Here is a 23,451-nt window from a genome sequence, read left to right on the forward strand (position 1 = left end):
ACTACGAGCTGTCATTCCCATTTATAGCGCCCAGCTTAAAATCTATACAACACCATCTATCCGCTCTGTCAGTGCACGAATACGCTAGTTCCCAGACACTCTTGTTTGCAAAGGACATGGTGTCATATCGTTGCGAAACCAGTTTTATCTATCATAATCATTTTACTTCACTGAGCATGAGCGAGCAGCGTACGTCTGCCTCCTCTGCATGTCGGCAACTCCACTGAATGACGCGTCAATGAAAGCCACCAAGCTCTCAAACGAACGTTCTTTCCTGTGGTGCTCTGTAAAACAATTCCTTTAGTTGCGTCGTTTCCGGAGAGCGTCGTCGCTTTTCGTTTATGTATAGCCGATGATTTCGAAGGCCAATGGGCTGATAAAGCGTCCGCGTCTATATGGGCTGCGACCCATAATCCTTCCGTTGCGGCTTAAGCCCCACTCTTGGTTTTCACCGCGAAAAGCGACGCTATCTCTTCAAACGGCCGACCTTTTGGCCGGCAAAGTCAGCCCGCTATAATTCGTTTCCTCGCATTTTTTTTTGTGTGTGCGTGCACGCTTGGGGACGAGGCGAGTTTTGAAACGGAACCCTCGCCTCCCAAAGCTGTCGGCAGCGTTCATGAGGTCAGCGACTACGCCGGCCTGCGAGGATGGTTATTGCCTACGCAGTAGCAGTGGCGCGCTCCCCCACCCATTCTTTTGTTTTCAGGCGTTATCTGGCTCTGTTACTTGCATTTCCCTCCTCCCCCCCCACCCCCACGCCGCTTCTTGTTACCAGGTGTTCCCTGCTGAAAAAAGTTGTATGATGCAATAACATCATAGAGGCTTCATCACAGAAAGATCTTATAATTTTACTGATATTCTATGACATCTGTAGGATGGCTGTATGATATTGCAGAAATGTGTGACATTCGTATGATAATTGCGTATGATTTGTATAATAACTGTATGATACCTATACGACAAACTGAGTTTATTGCATCATACAACTTTTTTTTAGCAGGGTTATCTTACTTCTCCGGCCCTGATACGGCTGTCGCTCAGGGTAGCGGAGCGGCTGCGGGGCAGCACAGAGGCGCTGTTATCTCGCGCCGCTCGCTGGCAGCCAGTGTGCCCCGAGCGACGACAAACTTCGCCCTCGCCCTCGCGCGGAGGCTTGTCGCGCTTGATAAATATCTAGTGTTGCGTTCAGTGCTCTGCTGTTGACAGTCCCGACGAAGGGGAGCGCGCATCGCCTATTCATCGAGCACATCGGGCTGTGGCAGATCAGTTGGACAGCCGCAGTCCGTCAAACCGCGGCTTGGTGAAGAAACGAGTCGGAGTTTTGTTTTTGGTTGTCCTATTATATATTGCCCTCATGTTAGATGTTACTGCTAATTCCCTGCATCCACCATAGCCGGATTTTAGGCAACGCGGTCCAAGACGCCGCAGCCACCGTGACGGGCGCTTTTTCACGCCAGTGAGATAACAGACTGCGAACTTCTCTACGGGTGCTGCTTCTCTTTCGAAGCTGTCGTATTGGCACTGTCCTCGCAATAAGCTTGATATTCTGTTCAGCAAAACATCTGCATTTTTTTTTTAATTGGGGTCCACAATACGTAGTCTTTCACGATAATTTCTTTACAATAGTTCAGTCCCGAACAGTTTCTTAGGAAGACGAATCACAAAAGTTATTGTCAGTGATGAAATTTATTTGCGAAAGCAGATTAAATATCTCACTGGCATTCTTCAGAGTGACCTTAGTGAGACGAAAAGTTGCCGTCTGCCGCGATGACTTGACTTAGTCCTCTTGGCATAGAGTCATATAGTGCCGCCACTAGGTCTGGAAGTCGGCGCAGGGTTTCCCATTCCTCTTTGACGGCATGCCAGAGCTGGCCAGCTTTGCCACCACAAAGGCGCCTTGAGGAAAGTTCCTTTTTCATGACTCCCCAGATGTTTTCTATGGGGTTGAGGTCAGCCCCGTTAGGCGGCCACGGGAGCTGACGCACGGCGCGGCGCTCAAGAAGGTCGCTTACAGCACGCGCCTTGTGCACGGGTCTGCGGTCGTGCTGGAACACGCAGCAGCCATCCGGGAACAGTCCGTCCAGGACGTAGGGAATCATGTGACCGCTAAGGATCTCGCAGTACCTCGGCCCGGTGAAAGAGCCCTCGATCCGCACGAGTGCGCCGAGGCCGTCCCTACTGATGGCGCCCCAGACGCTGACTGAACACCGGCCACTGCTGAGCACGTTGTGGGTGTAGTCAGGGAGATACCTGTGCATAGGACAGCAAAGATGTTCCAACAAACATTAGCATATGTCGGCTCCCAAACTTAAGTCAAGTAGCGCTAACATAACAAATCCAACACTCTGCTGAAGCTTCTGTTCGGCAGGAGAGAATAACCTACTTCGTATTCGATACTGAATCTACGCCAAATCGGACAAAAGGGAAAAACGAGGCTGCGCTATATTCTCAATACTATGATGTGTTGCAAAGCATACTTCATTAGCTGTAAGAATGGCAGGTCATACCTGCTGTTGAGCGGGCGCCACGCACGTTGCTGCTGGTCCCAGCGCGTGCAGAATGTGGACTCATCCGAGAAAATCACTTCCCACAACTCCTCTGGAGACCACTGCTGGAAGGCTCTGGCGCAGCTGAGTCTCTCCTCTCTGGTTTCTTGTGAGGCGCGGCTTTTGAGCTGCAACGCAGTTCATTAGACCTGCTTCTCGCCACCTGGATCTAATGTTGTCGCAGGAGCAGCTCAACCCAAGTTCGTCACGAACCTCCCTGGCGTTCAAGAAGGGGTCTACAACTACTGCAGCAACGATTAACTCATCTTTTTAAAGCGTAGTACTCCTTGGCCGTCCACTGTGTTCGTCCCTGTATGCTCTAAGAATACGGCTCACCGCTGTTCTTGTCCTTCCGTTACGGCGACAGATTTCACGCTGAGGGACGCCTTCTATGCCCAGTCGCACGATCCGTCCTCAGATGGTGCGGCGTTGTCCTCTGGCCTTCCCCGGTTCACAAGTGATGGACCCCTGACTTCGGACACGGCGGCGCTCTCTGGGACGCCTGCCGATCTTGCTGCGACTGCCCAGGACCAGGCTCAGCACCTGGGTCTCGGCTTTGACCCTTTACCTGATCCCAGTGACGCGCTGTTTATCCAGCAGCGACTCTCGCTGATGATTAACGACACATCGAACAACAAGGTCGTCAACCTCGTGGCTGTTCTGGCAAAGTACTGCGCGGACTTCCGCGCCCTGGCTGCCGACGCCAGGGGTCGAGCGGAGGTCCTCCGTGACGGTATCCATCCGGTATCCAATGTGACGGTATCCATCCGGATGTCGATGCAGGCGCAGTCACTCTTCCTGAGGCCCTAGGGTTTAAAGATAACAATGGTCATGTAAATAAATCTGCACTGGAAGTCAGCAAAAAGCGATTGGAGGATTGGTGGCTGAAAAGCAGAGATGTGGCATGGGGTTAGAATTGTAGGAAACTGTAGGTAAAGATGGTGGCCATTCTTAATGAGAATTGCCAACACAGTAAACAAAAAAAATAAAGAATCCATACATACATACATACATACATGCATGCATGCATACATACATACATACATACATGCATACATACATGCATGCATGCATGCATACATACATGACATGTGGGCCGCCAGCCAACGGGAGAACGCGGTCATGCGCGAGCGGCTGGCGCGGGCCGAGGCCCGCCTCGAGCTGTCGCCCCGGGCTCCCGCTCCTTTCTTCGCGGACGTCTTGCGCGGGCGGGCGCCTCCTTCTGCGGCACTGGACGCCGCGGAGGTGCAGTCGCCTGCGGCCGCAAACCAACATTCACGGCAAGTCCCAAACCACGTCGCCTTTCTGACCTCATCGGCGCAGTCGCAGGTCGCGCCAAGCGACCTCGTAACCTCCTTAAAAGAAAATATAAATCCGGAGGAAGCGGGCATCGGCCCGGTCGTTTTGCGGCCCACCGCGACGGGCGTAACTGTTTCTGCGCGGGATGGGGCGACAGTGGAAAACCTGCGCTGCGCGGTCCAGACCAACTAGGTCACTTGCGCGGTCATGACTGTGCGAGTGGCCGAGCGCCGCATGCCGCACGTTAGGATTTCTGGTGTACATCCTGACGTCGCGGACGGAGCCGTAATCGACCAGCTGAACGCGAAGAACCCGGGGCTGGACGTGGACCCGCGCGAGACGACGCGGCGATATACCTTTAGACAGCGCGACGTAGCCAAAACACGTTTTGTCAGTCGCTCCGCAGTTCGGTGGTCCTCTGCATCGGTCGCAGAGGACTTACACGTACCCATGCGCACGTTTTGTGGAGCCTACGGCCATTCGCGCCGCGGCTGTAGGCAGTCGGCGCACACCGAGCGAGCTGTTTGAACGAAATGTGCTGGAAGCCACGTCGCTGTGACGTGCTCGGTTCGCGCGGGTGACGCGGCGGTGGCCTGGGCTGAGTTTCGCAGGGCGGGTCGCGAGGGTCCGCCGCATCCTGCGGGAGCGCTGTCTTGCCCCATTCTTATGGAACGGGTGGCGATCGAGACTGAGCTCTCGCACTGATTATGGCGCGCCTTGTTGTTGTTGTTGTTGTTGTCCTCTAAATAATGGCGCGTACCCACTGCGGGGATAGGCCAAGACACAGGCCAAACGCGATCTTTGGCGTTGAGCGGGCGGGGAGCCGCGCTTTTTCTTTGTCTTTCAAGTCGCGGCCTGCGTTGCGCCTCAGGGCGCCGCCGCTCAGGCCGCGATGCGATCGTACTGCTTATTCTTCTCTGCGCCTGTCTTTTCGATGGCGGCGAAATTTTCCATCAACTCTTCATCTTCTTCTTTTGGTCCTCGCGCTGCGCTTCTTCGGAGCGCCGGCGATCGTCTGTTCTTTGCGTTTCTCATCTTTGTTTGCCGCTTTCAAATCTGCCGCCAATTCTCTTAGCTTTTTTCGGCTGCGGTTCCCCCGCCTGCTCTTTTTGACCGCTTGGGAGGTCTTGAGATCTTTTTTTAGTCACCGCGATAATACCGGACCGTCCGCTAGTCTTCACCCAGGGTCCGTGCTTGATTCCGTCGCGTTCCCGCACGTTCCGGGCCGCCTGGGCGGTAGGTAATGCGCCGAACGAATGTTCAACCTGAGAGTACTTGTGTGCGGGTTCGGCGCGCAGGTACCACACACGACATCGCGATGCAAATCATTGCAGGAAGAGAGGCCAGGAGCTTTTCTAATTGTATGTTTCGTTTTCTTTTGTTGCCTTCTATTGGTAGTTTTACAACAAAATTTTTAGTGTGCCTCTGACTGTCTACCTTTTATCTTTTTCTTTTTCGTCCCATACCTGTTATTTTCGTTTCCTTTCTAACCGTTTCTTGAAAGGTGTTCTTTATTCTTTCAACACTTCATCTGGCCTCTCTTCTTTGCGGTTTGCAGACACCGCCGCACATCCAAACAGGTTGACCTGTTTTCCGTGCACTGTATTTGAGTCGTGGTGTTTTGGTTGTCGGCTCATATCGTGTTTGGCGCATGGAATGCGGCAAGGACATTATCATGAAGGTTTTATTTTCACCCAATCAAACCTTTCTAACCACCATCTTCGTGTCCGCCCCTTCGACAGGCGCGCGCTGTGGCTTGTGTGTGTGAATGAGTGTGTTTGGTTCTTTTTCTTTAGTGTGTTTTCTTTTTCTCTCTTTTTATTTTATTTTTATACAGAAACATGTTTATTGTACATACCCTTTTTCAGTACATACTCAAGCATTACCTTCTTTATTTATTCTTTTATCTCTTTAATACATGTTTACTTTTTATTACTAATTTCCCCTTTTCTACCATTTTTTATATGTATATATAACGGTCCCTTACTGTTCTTTTTTCCATCGTTTGTTTGTAAATATAAATTTTCTTTTTCTAGTAACTTAAGGAAAGGGATCTCATTCACACTTTTTCTATTACTTTCTACTGCACTGCTTCTGTTTCTGCTTTCTCTTTCGTTTCAGATCTGCTTCGTCCTCCTGCCCTTCCCTGTTCCTTCTCCCAACCACCAGATTAATCACATCATGCACTTTTTTTTCCCTTCTCTTTCTGTGTTTTTCTTTGCCCCTACTTTTCCTTTTTTTCTTTACACCTTCTGTTTACAAACATAACTTTCCTTTTTCTAGTCACCTAAGGGAAGGGATCTTTCACATTTTTTATATTACTTTCTACTTCTCTGCTTGTGCTTTCTTTTTCGTTTCAGATCTGCTTCATCCTCCTGCCCTTCCCTGTTCCTTCTACCAACCACCAGATTAATCACATCATGCACTTTTTTACACTTCTCTTTCTGTGTTTATCTTTCTTATCTTTAGGGACCCTCGTACTATAATAAAATGTGTCATTCATCAATAAATCAGCTCATGCAGAACACCAATGCAGGAACCCCGACCGCCCGTAAGAAGCTGCCAACACGTCATATCCGTCAACCGCCAATTTTATTCAATGTAGTTCATCAATTTGCGCAAGACTCTGACTTACTTGCGTTCGAAGAATCGCGCAGAAGCAAAGGACATATTAAGGGATTGCGTGTGTGTAGACCTTTTAGTAACATCTAAATATAAACCCTATATATCGCCGCTAAAGCTAGCTGCAGTGCTTGGAGGTCCTGATGCCTCCATAGGGAAGTCTGTGGCTGGGATGCAGTAGGTCCCCGTTGAATCTGGAATTGCAACAGGCGCCAGCTGCATCTGGTATTGCAACTGGTTCCAGTCTTAACTGGTTTAAGACTGGAAATGTGTTCCTTAAACCAGTTAGAAATTTTAACCCGGGTATTGGTCTATGTGTAGTCATATTCTCTTTATATAGACGTCTAGACTGCGTGGACTGGGCGTACTTACACCGTCCACAATGAAATATCTCGTAAATGTCCAGCTGGATGTCTGCAAAACGTACTATACCTCGGTCTGGATTCTAATTTTGGTGTTGCAGGTACGTAGAATTTTTGATAAACAGTACTAAAATATGTGGTTTACAGGGGTAGGTAACAAAAGCGGCATTGAAGCGTAAGGTAAGCAGTTGTCCTCTGCCGTTTGGTGAAATCAGCACACGCTTGAGCAGTCGTGGCGTACTTCCAGAATGTCACTTTTTTTTTATTTAGTTATGCCATGGTTCCAGCAATCGTACGAGGCTGTGCTCACCGGCCGCCAGAATGTTCGACTGGGTCGATCGGTGAGCACGGCTTCGCACGAAAGCAGGAACCTAGACCGCCCGTCAGAAGCTGCCAACACGGCATATCCTTCAACCACCAATTGTGCACAACGTAGTTCATCAATTTGTGCAAGATTGTGACTTATTTACTTGAGAAGGATCGCGCAGAAGCAAAGGACATCTTAAGAGATTGCGTGTGTGTAGACCTTTTAGTAACATCTAAATATAAACGCTATATATCGCCGCTGAAGCCGTTGCACAGATATAGAACTTGATATTGGTTCTTGAGACAGGAAATGGCGCAGGAACTGTGACGGTGCCTGGGAGTGGCGCCAAATGATGGCTTACCTTGCTCACACTCCTAGGCCAGCTCGAGACGAGCTGAAACAAGCCAATCCAAAAATCCAAAATGGCTGCACACGTTCCGGTGCGGCGGCTGGTTGCGGTCAACGTTACTAGAACAAACTCAGTTTCACAGCTCTGCCCGGAGAGCTGTCCCAAGTGGCGGTCGCGCGAACTAGTGGCGCTGCGATCGAGTCTTGCTCGCTCGTCGCCGCTCGGTGCGGCTCGCTGGCCCTGTTGCGCCCTTTTTAAAGAGAGCGCTCGCGACAACCGTTTTGTGTCGTCTGCTTCTCGGTTAATTTTAAGGCGAAAGCCTTTAATGCCTCATATTGTCGTTAGCAGCCGTGTCGGCAGATGTGTCCTCGTTTCGGCGTCACTGCTTAAAAAAAATTCAGGGGGCACTTTGGCTCTCTAAAGTGTTGCAAGGCGAAAGCGTTTCCTGGCCACTGTTTGTTTTTATTTACTTTCTTATTTTTCATATTTTGTTTCTTATTTATTTTTGCTACTTTCCTTAATTTCATTGTTTTTTACTTTTATTTTCACATCTTATTTTTATTTTGTTTTTATTTTTGTTTATTTTCTTATTTCTATTTTTATTTTCCTTTTCCTGACTTTACTCCTTTGATTTTATTTATGAAACCCATGCATTCACTAGATGCGCCTTTATTCATGCTGGAACCTTGAACCTTTTAAGCAGTGACGCCGAAAGGCGGAAGAATCTGCTGACGCGTCTGTCGACACGACACGGCTGCCGACGCGTCTGTCGCACGACACGGCTGCCGACGCGTCTGTCGACACGACACGGCTGCCGACGCGTCTGTCGACACGACACGGCTGCCGACGCGTCTGTCGACACGACACGGCTGCCGACGCGTCTGTCGACACGGCACGGCTGCCGACGCGTCTGTCGACACGGCACGGCTGCCGACGCGTCTGTCGACACGGCACGGCTGCCGACGCGTCTGTCGACACGGCACGGCTGCCGACGCGTCTGTCGACACGACACGGCTGCCGACGCGTCTGTCGACACTCGTGCCGACGCGTCTACTAACGACATTATGAGGCATTAAAGGTTTTCGCCTTAAAAACTGTCGAGACTGAGAATCAAACCAGGGCCTTTGGCATTTGAAGTCACTACTCATTTAGCATTTCAACTAGCCATTAACTCATGACTAGTTAGTCATGATTGGTTAATGACTAACTATCCAGTCATGACTGATCAGTCATTAATCACTCATGACCTGTTAGTCATGATTGACTAGTTATTCATTAACCAGTCATTACTCGTCATGACTGGTTAGTCATTAGTCATGGCTGGTTAGCCATGACAGCGATGACTAATGACGCATTGGTCATGACTGGTTAGTCATTAAGCAGTCAACTAGTTATGAGTGGTTATAACTAGTCATGATTGATTAATTACGAACTAGTCATGTCCAGTTAATGACTGGCTAGTCATGACTAACCAGTCAACTACTAATGCCTGGTTAATGTCTAACTTGTCATGACTGCTTAATAACTAACCAGTCATGACAATTAGTAATTGGTCATGGTTAGTCATGATTAATCTGTGATGACTAACCATGACTAATGGCTAACCAGTCATGACTAGCCATGACTGGTTAATTACTAACTAGTCATGGCTAACCATTAATGACTATTTGGGTCATGACTTGACCCATGACTTACTAGTCATGATTGGTTATTGACTAACTAGTCATAATTGCTTATTGACTAACTAGTCATGTCTGGTTAATGACTAGCTATTCATGACTAACCAGTGATGACAAACCAGTCATGACTGGTTAATGACTGGTTAGTCATGACTGTTTTGTCATGACCATAGTTACTAGAACCAAGTTCTAGTAATGTTGGTCATGACTAGCTAGTCATTAGCCAGAGATGACTAGTTCGTCATTAACCAATCATGACTAGTTGGTCATGACTAGCTAGTCATTAACCAACTAGTCATGACTAGTTAGTCAATAACCAATCATGACTAGAAAGTCATGGGTCATTAGTCATGACCTAATTAGTCATGATTGGTTAGTCATGACCCAATCAGTCATGATTGGTTAGTCATGACTAGTTGGTCATTAAGCAGTCATGACTGGTTAGTCATTAAGCAGTCATGACTGGTTAGTCATTAAGCAATCATGACTAGTTAGTCATTAACCAGTCATGACTAGTCATGACTGGTTTGTCATCGCCTGTTAGTCATGACAAGCCAGTCATTAACCAGACATGACTAGTTAGTCAATAAGCAATCATGACTAGTAAGTCATGGGTCAAGTCATGACCCAAATAGTCATTAATGGTTAGTCATGACTAGTTAGTAATTAACCAGTCATGGCTAGTCATGACTGGTTAGCCATTAGTCATGACGCATTAATCATGACTAACCATGACCAATTACTAATTGTCATGACTGCTTAATAACTAACCAGTCATGACAAGTTAGTCATTAACCAGCCATTAGTAGTTGACTGGTTAGTCATGACTAGTCATGACTGGTTTGTCATGACTAGCCAGTCATTAACCGGACATAACTAGTTCGTAATTAATCAATCATGACTAGTTATTCATGGGTCATGACTAGTTATTCATGGGTCATGACTAATTAGTCTCGACCCAATTTGTCATGGCTAGCCAAACCAAGTCGCCCCATAGCCGCCTCGTGTGTGCCAACGGCCGAGCGGCCAAAGTTGCGTGGAAAGGCTTTCGCCTCGCGCACTTTAGATCGTCAAAGTGGCCCCTGAATTTTTTTTAGTATTTTGTGACATCGGGCCTCTTCATGCTGACCTGCTTTGGACCGGGATGCAATAGCGGGTATCCCAACGATGACTCCACGGATAGTCATTTCAGCGTTTTTGCAATTTTTTCACAATATTAACAGCCTAATTTCGCATCACACAAACGTGTTCTGGAAGATAACACGCAGCTTCGAAGCAAAAGCTGCCGTAATGGAAGTGTTATTTTACTGCAGCCATGTAGAGCCCGAATGCAGCTCGCCAAAACCTCATATGTGCCGGCCGCTCCACGCTTCCGCGCTGCGTGTAGCAGACGACGCGCCCGGCAGGGAGCAAGACTCGACTTCAGCGCCGTTAGTTCTCGTGACCGCCGCTTGGGACACTCTCCTCCGCTGGGCGGTATGGGGAGCTGCGAAACTGAGTAGGTTCTAGTAACGTTGGTTGCGGTCAGTTCCTCGTGCTCCCGAGTTCCCGGTCCGGCGGCCGCTAGCTCCATTCAAGCTTCGTACATACTGGTAACTACCTGCTCCCGCGCTGCTTTCCCGCATGACTTTCTGAGTACTTACGGAATGTGCTTATTCACTCCTGTATTTCGACGAGTCTGTTGAGGTATAGAGGCTATAGATAGTTGAGGTAGCATGGTGCATAGTGGTGAGCGGTGCGACTGATTAGCAGCTGCTTACGGCGCTCACTCGAGAAGCAGAAGCCTAAATAATTTTGTGCAAATTGCTGTTCATTAAAGAAAACATCAGTATTGACAATGGATCGACAAAAATGATAAATCTAAGTGTCAGTTGTATGGCAGTATCAGTGACAGCCACCCTAAAAAAAATCAAGATTAAAAAATGCAGCGTGCTGCATAAAGGTGCAGTACTGTCAAGGGAAGTGTGGTGTACATAAGCAAATGATATATCAATAACTATGTGTATATACTGTATTGTGTGTTTTTATCGTGAAGACTTTCAAAAATTTTCCCGCCTCAACCGCTAGCTCGCTTGCAATGAAACTGCACACAGAGCTTGCGCAGTATGGTAACTTTTAACAAAACTTCGTGCTGGGCTAGTTGGTGGGACATAGTTAAAACTTCGTTCAGCGCAAAAGACGAACACAAAGAAAGGAAACGACAAACCCGGAGTGCTACTAACAACTGATTTATTGATATATGCAAGAAACACATTTATATCTTCACACGCATGCGCACAATCCGGCGGCTCCGGGCTACTTTAACAGTTTCAGATGGCTAACACTTATCTAAGCTCACATTATGTCACTGAAGAAAGCGCGGGAACCAGATAAGGTAGATAACTCTGAAAATGACAATGACAAAAGGAAAATAAATGGATGGGATATGACCGAAACATTTCGAGAATCGACAGACGAAAAAGAAACGGGCCAGGATGTTACATGACATTATATGACGTCGTCCAGAACATACTCTCAGCCGAGTACAAACTTCTGGAAGGGTCGCTGATGCACTGGCTAGACTTTTTATGAATATGAAAGGCCTCCAAAATAACTCTTGATTTTGTGCTTTTACTTCTGCCTAAAACTTTGATTCTTTGAACCGTGGCGCGCAGCTGCACCCCATTACCTGCGAAACTAGATTCGCAAGCTTATCTTGATTTATCAAATTTTGAGCATGCTCCCTTAAACGGTCAATGATGCAACGCCCTGTCTGCCCAATATAGCACTTTCCACAGGACAGGAGGATCTTTTAAACAACTCCTAAAGCCCATTTGACGAAGGCTTCTTCATGTTGCTTTTTGCAACCGCGCTCACCATCACCGCAGATGTGGGGGCACAGCTTCGCCAACTTATTTGGCGTGGAGAATACAAGAGGCACTTTGTGCCTGCTGGCCACTTTTTTGAGATTATGTGACACCTTATGAATATAAGGCATCACCTCAGGTTTGGGCTTTGCGCGTTCAGTTGCAGCCACGTTTCGTCGAGGGCGAAACTTCTTCAGGAGGGTTTCGGCTACTGCCGTAAGGACCGAGCAAGGGAAGCCTGCGGCCAAAAGCCTGCGCACCTGATGGTCGAAACTGCCGTGCATCTCGTGTGGACACGATTTCCGAAGCGTGGATTCAAGGCAGAGCATTGCTACTCCTCTCTTAATGGTCTTAGAGTGAGACGAATCATAGGGCAAGAGTTCCTTCTTCGCGCGTGGGAAATACGCCCAACAGGTGTGTCCCGCACCAAACCTCAACCTCAGGTCTAAAAAGCGTATCTCACCGTTCTGGGGAAGTTCATGTAAAAAGGTCAGGCTTTTACCGTGCTTGTTAAAAGCTCTTAAGACATCACCAATGGAATCCTCAATGGTTGAGTTAAAAGGGGCTTTTAAAAAGATTAAAAATCATCGACATATCTAAAAACCTTTAAAATCGGGCCTCCTATAAAAGCTTGCTGAAAAAGCGATCAACATAAGCTAAAAAAATATCACATAAAATAGGAGCCACACAGGACCCTATGCAAATTTCGTTGCGCAGCAGAAACGGCTGTTTGTCAAAAAGGATAAAAGTGGTTTGGTTTGGTTTATGGTGTTTAACGTCCGACCCCAAAAAAGGATAAAAGTAACACTCAAATAAAATTCTAAAAGCTTTAAAAAATCGTCAAGAGACACACCTGCTGAGGACCGAAAAGAAAGTTCCCCGGACTATTCAATAGATTCCTTCACGGCGACCAGCAGTTCCCAGTCAAAAAAAAAATGGAACCAATTGGAAATTTCCAATTGGAACCAACTGTAGCCATTTGGACTTCCCAATTGTGTTTTTAGCCCTCCACCAATTGCAGCCAGTAGGTGAGACCCATTACACACAATGGGTCCAGTGGGACATACCAACTGGATTCAATGGGTCTGACCCACTGCATACGTTGGGTCCAGTGGGACACACCAATTGGACCCAATGGGTCGGACCCACAGTATACAATGGGTCCAGTGGGACATACCAATTGGACCCAATGGGTCACACCCACAGTGTACAATGGGTCTAGTGGGACACACCAGCTGGATTTAGTGGGTCGAGCCCACAGTATGCAGTGGTAAGTGGGACACACAGTTGGACCCAATAGGGCAGACATGAGTGCAATTGGACTGAATTAGCTTCAGTGAGAGAATTTAACTGGTGAGACACTGTGATCAATAGGTCTGACCGATTCAGTTTAACTGGTCTGTCCTACTAACCAATTTGTATCCAGTGAGCCTGACTAGCAGAATACAGTAGGTTCTGGAATGGAGGGTGTACTGTTTACATTTGCATTCAATATAAACACAAGAAAACAGTCGGAAACAATCTATTCATGGCAGCATACAAATATACAAAAGCAGTGGGGGTGGAGTGGGTTAGGGAACCAACGCGAGTTAATGGCATCCTAGTTGAAATCAAGAGGAAGAAATGGGATTGGGCAGGGCATGTATGCGAAGGCAAGATAACCGGTGGTCCTTAAGGGTAACGGAGTGGATTCCAAGAGAAGGCAAACATAGCAGGGGGCGGCAGAAAGTTAGGTGGGCGGATGAGATTAAGAAGTTTGCGGAGATACGGTGGCTACAATTGGCAAAGGACAGGGTTAATTGAAGAGACATGGGAGATGCCTCTGCCAAGCAGTGGGCATAGTCAGGCTGCTGCTCATGATGAGTGCGAAGCAATCTTCATGGCAGAAAAAAAAAGCCGTGATGCCTTCACTGCTCTCCTCTATGTTCCTGCCTGCAAAATGAAACCAAAACAAGATTACGGTAAGAAAAAGCAAAAAATTAATTAAAGCACCAGTTTCACTTGGCACAAAAGCGAGACCACCAAACCTGACCAATACTCATAATAGAAAATTACAGACTTAATTATAAGCCTTCTACTTCACTTACAGTCACCCTCCAGGTGGGCAGACTGTTGTGATAGACTCATGAAAAGCATGCTAGCACCATTAATGACAAAACTGGACGTCTAGGTACAAAGCCACGCAAAGTACAACATGAATTATACGCACTTGTTGGCCACCTTCTCAATGTTGGCAAGTTTCTCAACGACATAATGGTTCATCTGCTTCGTCCATATCTGCTTCGTAGCCAGGAAAAGCATATGTGCCGGTATTCCCTGTTTGGCCAGGTGCTCCCTGTAGCATTCTGTTTCCATAAAGAGAAACTGCACATTATGAACAATACAAGCAAAAGGAGACTCAAGAGTTTGGCAATGCAAGTATGCTGCCTTGCTTCTACAGCGCTGTATGTAAACTTCCAAACTGTCATAGTAGAATGCGCTGTACATTTTTGAAGAAGCAGTTTGATTGCATATTGGCCATACACTTGTGCTTATCCTTTGTACATAACCTCACATTGATGAATGCACAGCACATTTTTGAAGAAGCAGTTTGATTGCATATTGGCCATACACTTGTGCTTATCCTTTGTACATAACCTCGCAATGATATTTCCAACAAATACAAGCACTTATTCTATCCAATTCTTTCAACCACCTTTTCAATTGTAGGGGTGTGCAAAAAGTGGTTTTTTGATTCGAAGCGAATTCGAAGCGAATAGCAGTTTTCTTCGAATAATTTCGAAGCGAATAGTTCGAATAGTACTTCTGGCACTAAAAAAAGGCTGAATGACAGTAGGCATTTCGAAAACCATTTATTTTCTTAACACACGGTGCCATTACATACTGCACTGAGGCTTTATTTAAAACCGTGCTTCAAAATTTTAAGAGAGCACCTAAAGTGAGTTAAGAACAATGTTTACCGGTTTGGTAATAAAAAGTTGTAACACATAAAAATACCGCCTGCTTTCTAATAAGGAACTACAGATAAAATACAAAAAATGACAGTATAACAGAACGGTGCCAGTAGTACAACCAATAACTGAAACCATAGGAGTAACTGCACTACACTGCAGCAAGAGCACTGAGAACAATAATGAATTCTGCACTACCGGTGACCAGTGGTCGAACGGGTCGAATATCCAACACTGAGCTAGGCAATCACGTTCGGTGCACCGACTTGCCACTTGCGTTGCTTGCGTTTCTATAGTTTAGGATCCTCACTCCTTGGCTTGGATTGCGCCTTCTTTTCGGTTACGCCGATGGGACTGCTGCGTCCAAATATGCTAAAATGGAACATAGGCTGACCGGACCTCCTAGCAGCACTGGCAGCATCGCACCATCGCGTATCCACAGCTCCCAAAGCACCGATAGGTTGGCCGTACTGTCGGGGACAGAGCGTTCAGGACGCGCCGCCCATAGCTCAAATGCATCGCCATGCACCTTGCGCATGGAGGAAAAAAAAACTGAGGAGGGAGCGTCCGGCGACAACCTTGAAGCCTAGTCTTAACAAGTAAAGATATAGCAAAAAAAAAGAGTGTGTCCCCCCCCCCGTGATCGCACCACGTGATAGCGTGCGGTAAAGTCTAGCCCCGCTGCGCGCGCGCATGCGCCGATTAGCGCGGCAGACTAACTGTAGATCAACTTCCTTACTGTAGACGCCCGCGCCGCGGGTCGCGCATACGCGCTCACTAAAACATACCGGAATCAAAACATAAAGGACCGGCTCGGAGAGCGAAAAACTGAGGGAGAAAACGACTTCAAAACACTCGGCTTGCAAACGCTGGCAGCGTAACGTCATGCTCCCTCCTCAGTTTTTTTCCTCCATGACCTTGCGGCCGGAGATTGGCGCGTCTATTTCGCTATCCGAGGGGTGCTCGCATGGAAACGTCGGCTCTGCTCTGTCTCCCTCGGGTTTAGTGCGGCAAACTGGCGCTCTTCCCGGCCTATGCCGTCACTCTGACAAGGCCTGTCGCACGATGCATTTTATTTTTTTTGCATTTCACTAGCAGCTCGCGGCTGCTGTTTGCCGGAGCGTTGCTTCGCTTATCAAGCTGAAGGATCAGAACATCGTGTTTATCTTGGCTGCGTGTTTATCTTCGTATCTGTCCTATCAGATAATCTTTTCCGCAGTTCTATTGAAAAAAAAAAGAGGGGGGGGATGAACGCGGCCAAGCGATGCCCGCGTTCGAATACTTGCGGCGTCCGAGGTCATCGATAGCGTCACCGCCAGCCAGAATATCTAAAGGGTTCGCTGACAATAAACTGAGGTTTCTTGTTTTGAAGCTTAGACGACTGTCGGCTGTGTTCTTCCTTCATTGCGTCTGCCTCGACCCGGTGGCAGCGACGCGGCTTATGGCAGCCTTAGTGCGGAGGTTCGAAAACGGCCAGAACACAGGATCTTTCGCAAGAGCGCGTCGCCCTCACTTTTCTTTCGCTTGTCGCTGGGTTTGGACCCCGGCCTGATCGTGATTTGCGTATTGACTGACCCCCGAGCCTTGAAAGCGCGATAAAAAAAGCCATCTATGCGGCAACACTCGTAACCGAAACCACATAAAGCAAGCGGGCAAGCGTCCCAGTAACACTATTCGCGCGAGACGAATACTTCGAAATTTCGAATACCGAGAACTCGGTTCGAAGCGAATATCGAATACTGTGCTATTCGATCGAATATTCGAAATTATCGACTATTCGCACACCCCTAAATTTAAGGGCAGTAACAATGCTGGCCTCATTTTGCTTGTTGAAATATCGAATCTGGCTGACTGAAAAATCTGCTTCAGCACTTGTGCTTCAATTGCTGCCACAATAAGCAGAAAAACACAAGCTTTGAGGAAGACAATGTTCAAAGGATTCTCACGTAGCGCTCATAACAAGCGCAAGCAGTGCAGCAAGACAGAGAACAGATTAAAACTGCCCTAGACAGCTGTAAGTACTCACCGTGCATTACTGTCACTTTTAGTAGCGTTAACGGGCACTTCCTCTCACAGTCCGGGTACTTAGGGCTATGTTTGCCTGTGAAAATGACATATTGCAGTGTGTGTATATATATATATATATATATATATATATATAAAAACAGGAAAGGGCTTCTTAAAAGCATCATCTTTCCGATAGTCAAATAGTGACATTGCTGTGTTATTACCTTGAAGGGAACGACCCCTCAGTGCTTCTGTGCCCCAAATTGCCACCAGGAGCTCCTGTACAAACATGCTGTCTTTCTCCAACTGTTTGATTCTGGTCCAAGTGTTTTTAGTGATGAGGATCCCCTCCCCGATGTCAACCTGCAGATATAAAACAGCAGATTTGTATGCATTCTATGCACATCATTAATTATACTCTATCATCCAAAGTGCTTGAAAAGGAGTATTTATGTTAACTTTTGCAGTCTTAAATGCAAAATAAATTTGCAAAACAAATTATGCCAGTTATTTTCAAAAATGAATGAAGATGTCAGTAGTTTGCAATTGCTTTGCAGAAGCAAATGAAAAGTGCATTATTTCAGCACACACAACACCACCTCCAAGCAATGAGATACAGCTATTCATGCCTATTTTCCAAGTCTACAACTGCATTAAACTTTGCCCAGCTATTATTATTCATTAATCCATTATTTCAGGCTTTTGAGAAAGCATCCAGGTATACCATGTCATCTTGAGTTTCAAACAGAGGAGAGTCCTCTGTATTGTAGATGGCAGCAGTCTCTGTAGCTGGAGTGGCGACTGCTGCTGAGACTGCTGAGGTCTTCCTCTCAGGAGCTGGAGTTAGATTTTTCAGGGCTGGGATATTATAGAAAAGTATTGAAACAAGCACAGGTATACACATTAGTCACTATAGTGCACACATATGAATATATCACATGCATGAAGTAGCAAATGTAAGCTTTGTAGCACAGTGAAACAGCTCTGATGTCACACTGCCAGTGACTTAATATCGTGCACTATCAAGCCACACCCTTGTGTCTTCATATGCCCACTTCCTATCTTCAATAAATACTGCTTGTCATCGACAACCAGCCCGCACACAAGGTTTAAAATATCTATAGATATTTCTGCTGCCCAGTATACACATCAGTGGTGGCCACTGCTTTTCAGCTTCATTATGCGAATCCAGGGAGTAAAACTTGAGCATTATTTGTTGACCTCACATTCAGACAGAAATCAGACAAGACTGTGCAGTTTTTTTTTCGGACATGTTTTCACTGCAGGAACAATTCTGACTAATTAGAGTTTCGCTTTGGCTTCAAAATTTTATTCGCTTTTTATAAAAACTCTAGGAAGGGCAGCTTGCACAAAGATACTAATCACTAAGTCGGGCATCAGTTACTTTTGTGCCATATATTACGATTTCATTGCATACATTACAGTCTCCACATCGAAAATAGGTTTTTTAGGAAAGAAAGTGACACAGCTAGCTGTCTCACTTATACAGATGGACACCCGCACCACGCTGTAAGGCAAGGGATATAAAGGAGGAAGTGAAAACGAAAGAGATGCCACAGGGGAGGTCTCCGGAATGATTTCGATCACCTGGGGATCTTCAATGTGCACTGACATCGCACAGCACATGGGCACCTTCCGTGTTTCTCCATCGAAACGCGGCCGCCGCGGTCGGGTTCGAACCTCGGCACTCCAGTTCAGTAGACGAGCGCCTTAACCACTGAGCCACCACATGCACCATTTCCAAATTTGTGCCAGATATGTCTGCCTTTGTTTTTACACTCGTAAAGCATTCAGTACCACAGCTGCAGTGCCAAACCCCATGGAACAGCTTCTTCTGTGTGGGTAACACTTGTTGCAATCATGTTACCAAAGCATCCCAACAGTAACTCTTTTGTAGCCACTCATTTCTAAAATGTATTGGAATGAAGTTACATCTAGACAACAAGAACCAATGAAACTAATTAGTACTAAAAAATCAAGACAACCTACCAAGCTCATCTATTCTCGAAATCACTTTCTCCTGAAGTCGCTCATTGAGGCATCTCAGCTTTTGAACTTCTGCATCTTTCTCTTCAAGCTGCTGTTTCAGGCTTTCAATTTTCATTAATGCATCCGAGAGTGCCCTCTGCTGACTTGTTTCTGAATGTGTTTCGTTAAGTTTTTTTTTTCAATAGCCTGCAAAACACTGTCTCTGCTGGTGTGTTTCCTCTTCTTAGGTTGCTATAAATGGACAAAACAGAAAAAGATTACTCAGTCTCACCGACCAGAATATGAGCCCAATGGTTTCTGTAAAAAAAAGGAGGATGCATATCACCTCACGTTCTTCTGCACTCGCACTGGAATCCACAATTCGCATGAAACGGACACGCTGTTTTTTACTTTTTTCTCCACATCTGCTTCAGAGTCTGAAATGTTTTCACAGGGGCAAAAATATTTACGGCTCTTAGATACTGCAACATGTAAAAATGCACAAAGTTTCATTTGGATTGTGGGACTGAATGGGCTCCCGGACATCTGGTGTTCTCTAGCTCCTGACACTACCGTGCGCAACTTCTATTTAGGTGAACTTTATCATGAAACAGCGGGGATAACGACTTCTGGAATCACAAACCGGTGGCCATTTCGGAGGCTCCAAGCAAAAGTAATGTGAAATGCCAAAAGATGGCGACAATCGTGCTTCTCACCATTATCAAGACAAGCCGACAACTGTGTTTCCTCTGAGTACGTAGTGCGAAGAGAATGTTTCAGCCACGTCGCCTCCAGAAATGGGCGAACCTTTTTATAGCGCATCTGAAGATGAAGACTTTGAAGGTTTTAAGTAGAAATAAAATGTTGTTGCGGACAAAGTTTCTTCTCTGCAGTCTTTTATTGTGTACTTTTTCATATATATGTGCACCCAATCCTGTTACGGCCTCAAAGAGAGGCCAACAGTATGTAATAAATAAAATAAAAAAATAAATATGGGAGAGCTCTTTCGTTTTTCTTTCTTTTTTGCTAAAGCCTGGGTGGGTATGGCGTGAGTGTTGCCTTTTTCTATCACTTAGCGTTGCTTAAGAATTTCTCACAGGTACGGTGCATTCGCGATGGTCGCACCAGCGTGTTTAATTAAGCCTCACTAGCCTAACTGGGGTGCGTCTTATGTACCAACTTTTTCAGTGACAGCCTGCATATATGGCGGGTGCGTCTTATACAAGTGTGCATCTTATGCACTGGAAAATACGGTATGCATCGCATTGTTAACGACACAAAATTCCTCTAATATTCACTTCTGAAGGGGTGAACCTTGATTTGGACATGCTTAGTAAACTATAAAAATTTCAGTTAAGAACCGATTCTTAAAAGTGTACCCGCGGTTCGTCTCACAACTCTATATACTCAATGAATTCAACTTTTGACCAAGGTTTAACCTTTTTCCTTAATTCATCAAGTGCATCTAGGCCTAGGAGGCTCGGGCTGAAATTGTGGATACAAGGATTCCTTCCTCAGTATGGCCCATTTTTCTTGTATTACCTTAGCAAGCAGAAAAAAAATGCAGTTATTTGACCCGATTTTCACTGCATATGTGGTTATCAAACAGACAGGAAAATACAGCTTATGCACGCAACAAAAGCAGCTCCATGGCATCTTAATTTTACAATTAAGGCCTGTTATTGCCCTCGCGGTCGGCCGCCTGTGTTTTCATACAGTTGTAGGGCAAAAGTTCTGCATTGTCTCGGTAGCTAGCAAATTGGTATAACAGTAGATGGGGGCTTCAACTGTTTTCATTCACCTGCTTTGCCTGACAGAAATTTTTTTTTTAGCGAACACAAATCCCACAAACTTTTATCCATGACCGCACGTGCAGCATAGCTTTTCATGCAGCTTAATCAGTTGCCAAACACAGACAGATGTCGACACCGTTGAGTTTTGTGGCGACGTGTGCACTTTGTTTGAATTATCACGTATTCACTCATTCACACTACGCTATCTGAGACTCTAGCTGGTCGATCGTGCGACCACTGCACATTGAAATATAGATAGTTGCAATGCTAAAACTTTAAACGCCCACCGTAAATGCTTCTCTCGGCTGAACTGCTCACTTATTCGTGCTGAAATTGTCGCAGAGATTGTGCACTACTGTCCTGGTTTTTCAATACCAAGTTTGAATGATGTAATTTCCTGATTTGATCAGAATTATAACCGTCTGTAGCATTGGCGGCAGATAAGCAACTTTCGCATAGTGCGCGTTTAACGTTGAAACAGTCACTGTTTATATTTGTTTCTCTGTGGAGATGCAGTTGAAACCCCCCATGTGGATGACAAAAGTGATAGTTCGAACTTACCTCCCAGCAACAGTACTCTTGCACGATAATCGTAGCTCCCGTCATCTTCAATCCATTTCACAGGATAGTAGGCTGACCTGAAGTCACCATCATCACTGGCCTTATATCCCCTGATATAGTCAATAGGGACTATAGCGCAATGCTTATCATCTTCATAGCGTACGTACCTGTGCGTACCCATGGTTCTGCCGGCCTAAACGATGGGCACGAGACTGCACTAACATTTTTCGACAAAGCGACCGCCATGGCTGGCCCCTGTTACGGTGGCGGTGGCGATGGTGATAATTCCAAATCGAAGCGCCAAACCGGCCAAACTTGCTAAAGTGTTGTTGCTACACAAATTTGAATTAAACCATGGCCGAAGCCATGGTTTAATTCAAATTGTTTGTTTGTTGTTGGTTGTTTGGTTGTTTACTGGATTTTTATTCCACGTAAAAAATTTAGCTTCTAAAATTCGCACTTAGTATGTTTTTGAATGGCTAGTTTGGTTGGTTTGTTTATGGGATTTAATGTCCAAAAGCAACCCAGGCTATGAGAGACGCCGTAGTCAAGGCCAGCCGTAGCCGTACCTGTGGCTTGCGGCATGTTTGCGGTAATTTTCTGGAAGATACACGCGTTGTTCCTATAAAGAAAGTTCGGAAGCGCAATGGAGTGCCCAAAAGAGAGGCAGAAGCGAGGACAATATAAAAAGCATTTAAATCCCGATGAAACCTTCAAGCTGCCGAAATCGATGCGCTCCTGGTACAACCGCGCACTTGCAAACAAACAAGGCGTGAGTATTGAATGCATACCACATGTCTATCACGTGTGCTTGTGACCGCCGCGCTTCTGCCCACTGATCCTTTAAACGTTGTTACAGGAATCTTCTACAGTGGACAGCGGCAGTACTGCAAGAAACAAGCCTGTCAGTTCACAAGCTGCTTCAGGCAGGTCTTCGACGCTGTGCGGCTCATATCATAACATTGCAAATGTCGACCTTCATGACTCTAGGTCGCAATCACCACAAGGATGCATCAGTATAAATGAGGAAGAAAACATCCAACCATGCTCCTCCAGTGGCAGGGAACACTCCGTGGTTGGAGCAGCGCGCAGTCCGGAGGATGAGCAGAATAAAGCTGTGAGAACACCATATATATATTCTTTACGCGCCATGCATGAAGTGGCATCGGTCTGAAAAAAAAAAGTAATAATAATGAGCTCTTTCTTCGTTGGCGTTGCATAATTCTCCTCGCAGCGCCGCCCCTCCTCCTCCGCTCTAAGGGTGTGTTCCTCGTATTTTCTCGTTTTCGGTTAATTACTGGATGTTTCTATTGCACTGATCGGTGCACCTTGTTTGAATTATTCGTACCAGAGGAAAATAAAATTCTGTGCAGTTGACCTACTGCTTGCCACTGTCCTAGAAGGAATGAATCCAGCTCTCAAAAAGTCTACAGAGAGAATAATGATGCTGCATCTAGTTAGTTTCATTCCTGCTGCCTTTGCTCAAAGCATAAATTAATTTCTTGCCTTTTCCCTCGAATGCAAAATACAACACTTATCCGGCAGTTCCTGAACATGGTAACGTTTTCGCGGTATGAGTGTAAGTTCAACGTGGGAACCCCAAGTCGCTGCTACGAATAATTCAAACAAGGTGGACAGATCAGTGCAATAGAAACATCCGGTAAACAATGGAAAATGAAAAAATACGACGAACACACTCTTAGAGCGGAGGAGGAGGGATGGCGCTGCGAGGAGGGTTATGCAATGCCATCGAGAAAAGAGCCTAATAATGCGTATCTTGCCAAATTTAATTAAAGGCACTTTTGATCTTTTGATTTGTTTTTTATTTTTCCCCCCACCTGTATGCAAAATGTGAGAATGAGAATCCTTGTCTACAGCAATTGAGTGTGTGCTTGAAGTGAAAGTTTAATGCAGCTGCTTTGCTATATCGGTGGCAGGGTGCTTGTGCCTGCATGGTTTATGTGCATGTCGATCTGGCTGTGCTCAAGCTGAAGTATTATCTCTAAAATTGAGATTTCGCTGCCCTTCATCAGCACAGCACCGCTCGAGCATTTGAGACATAGTAGACCTCTGTGGTATTTCTTTTAGCTTGCGCCTGTTTAAATGTTATTGTTTTGTTAGCACTGGTTGCTATTGCCAA

General features: G+C 46.1%; 1 protein-coding gene across 1 annotated transcript in view; it reads left to right on the plus strand.

Annotated features, from left to right (window-relative positions):
* LOC149357197 (uncharacterized) overlaps nucleotides 1-23,451 on the plus strand; it is a 58,875-nt gene that overhangs the window by 954 nt on the left and 34,470 nt on the right. The gene's annotated exons all lie outside the window — the stretch shown is intronic.

The sequence above is a fragment of the Amblyomma mixtum genome, chromosome 3 (assembly GCF_055824585.1).
Source record: "Amblyomma mixtum isolate Tamu chromosome 3, ASM5582458v1, whole genome shotgun sequence".
NCBI classification, from domain to species: domain Eukaryota; kingdom Metazoa; phylum Arthropoda; class Arachnida; order Ixodida; family Ixodidae; genus Amblyomma; species Amblyomma mixtum.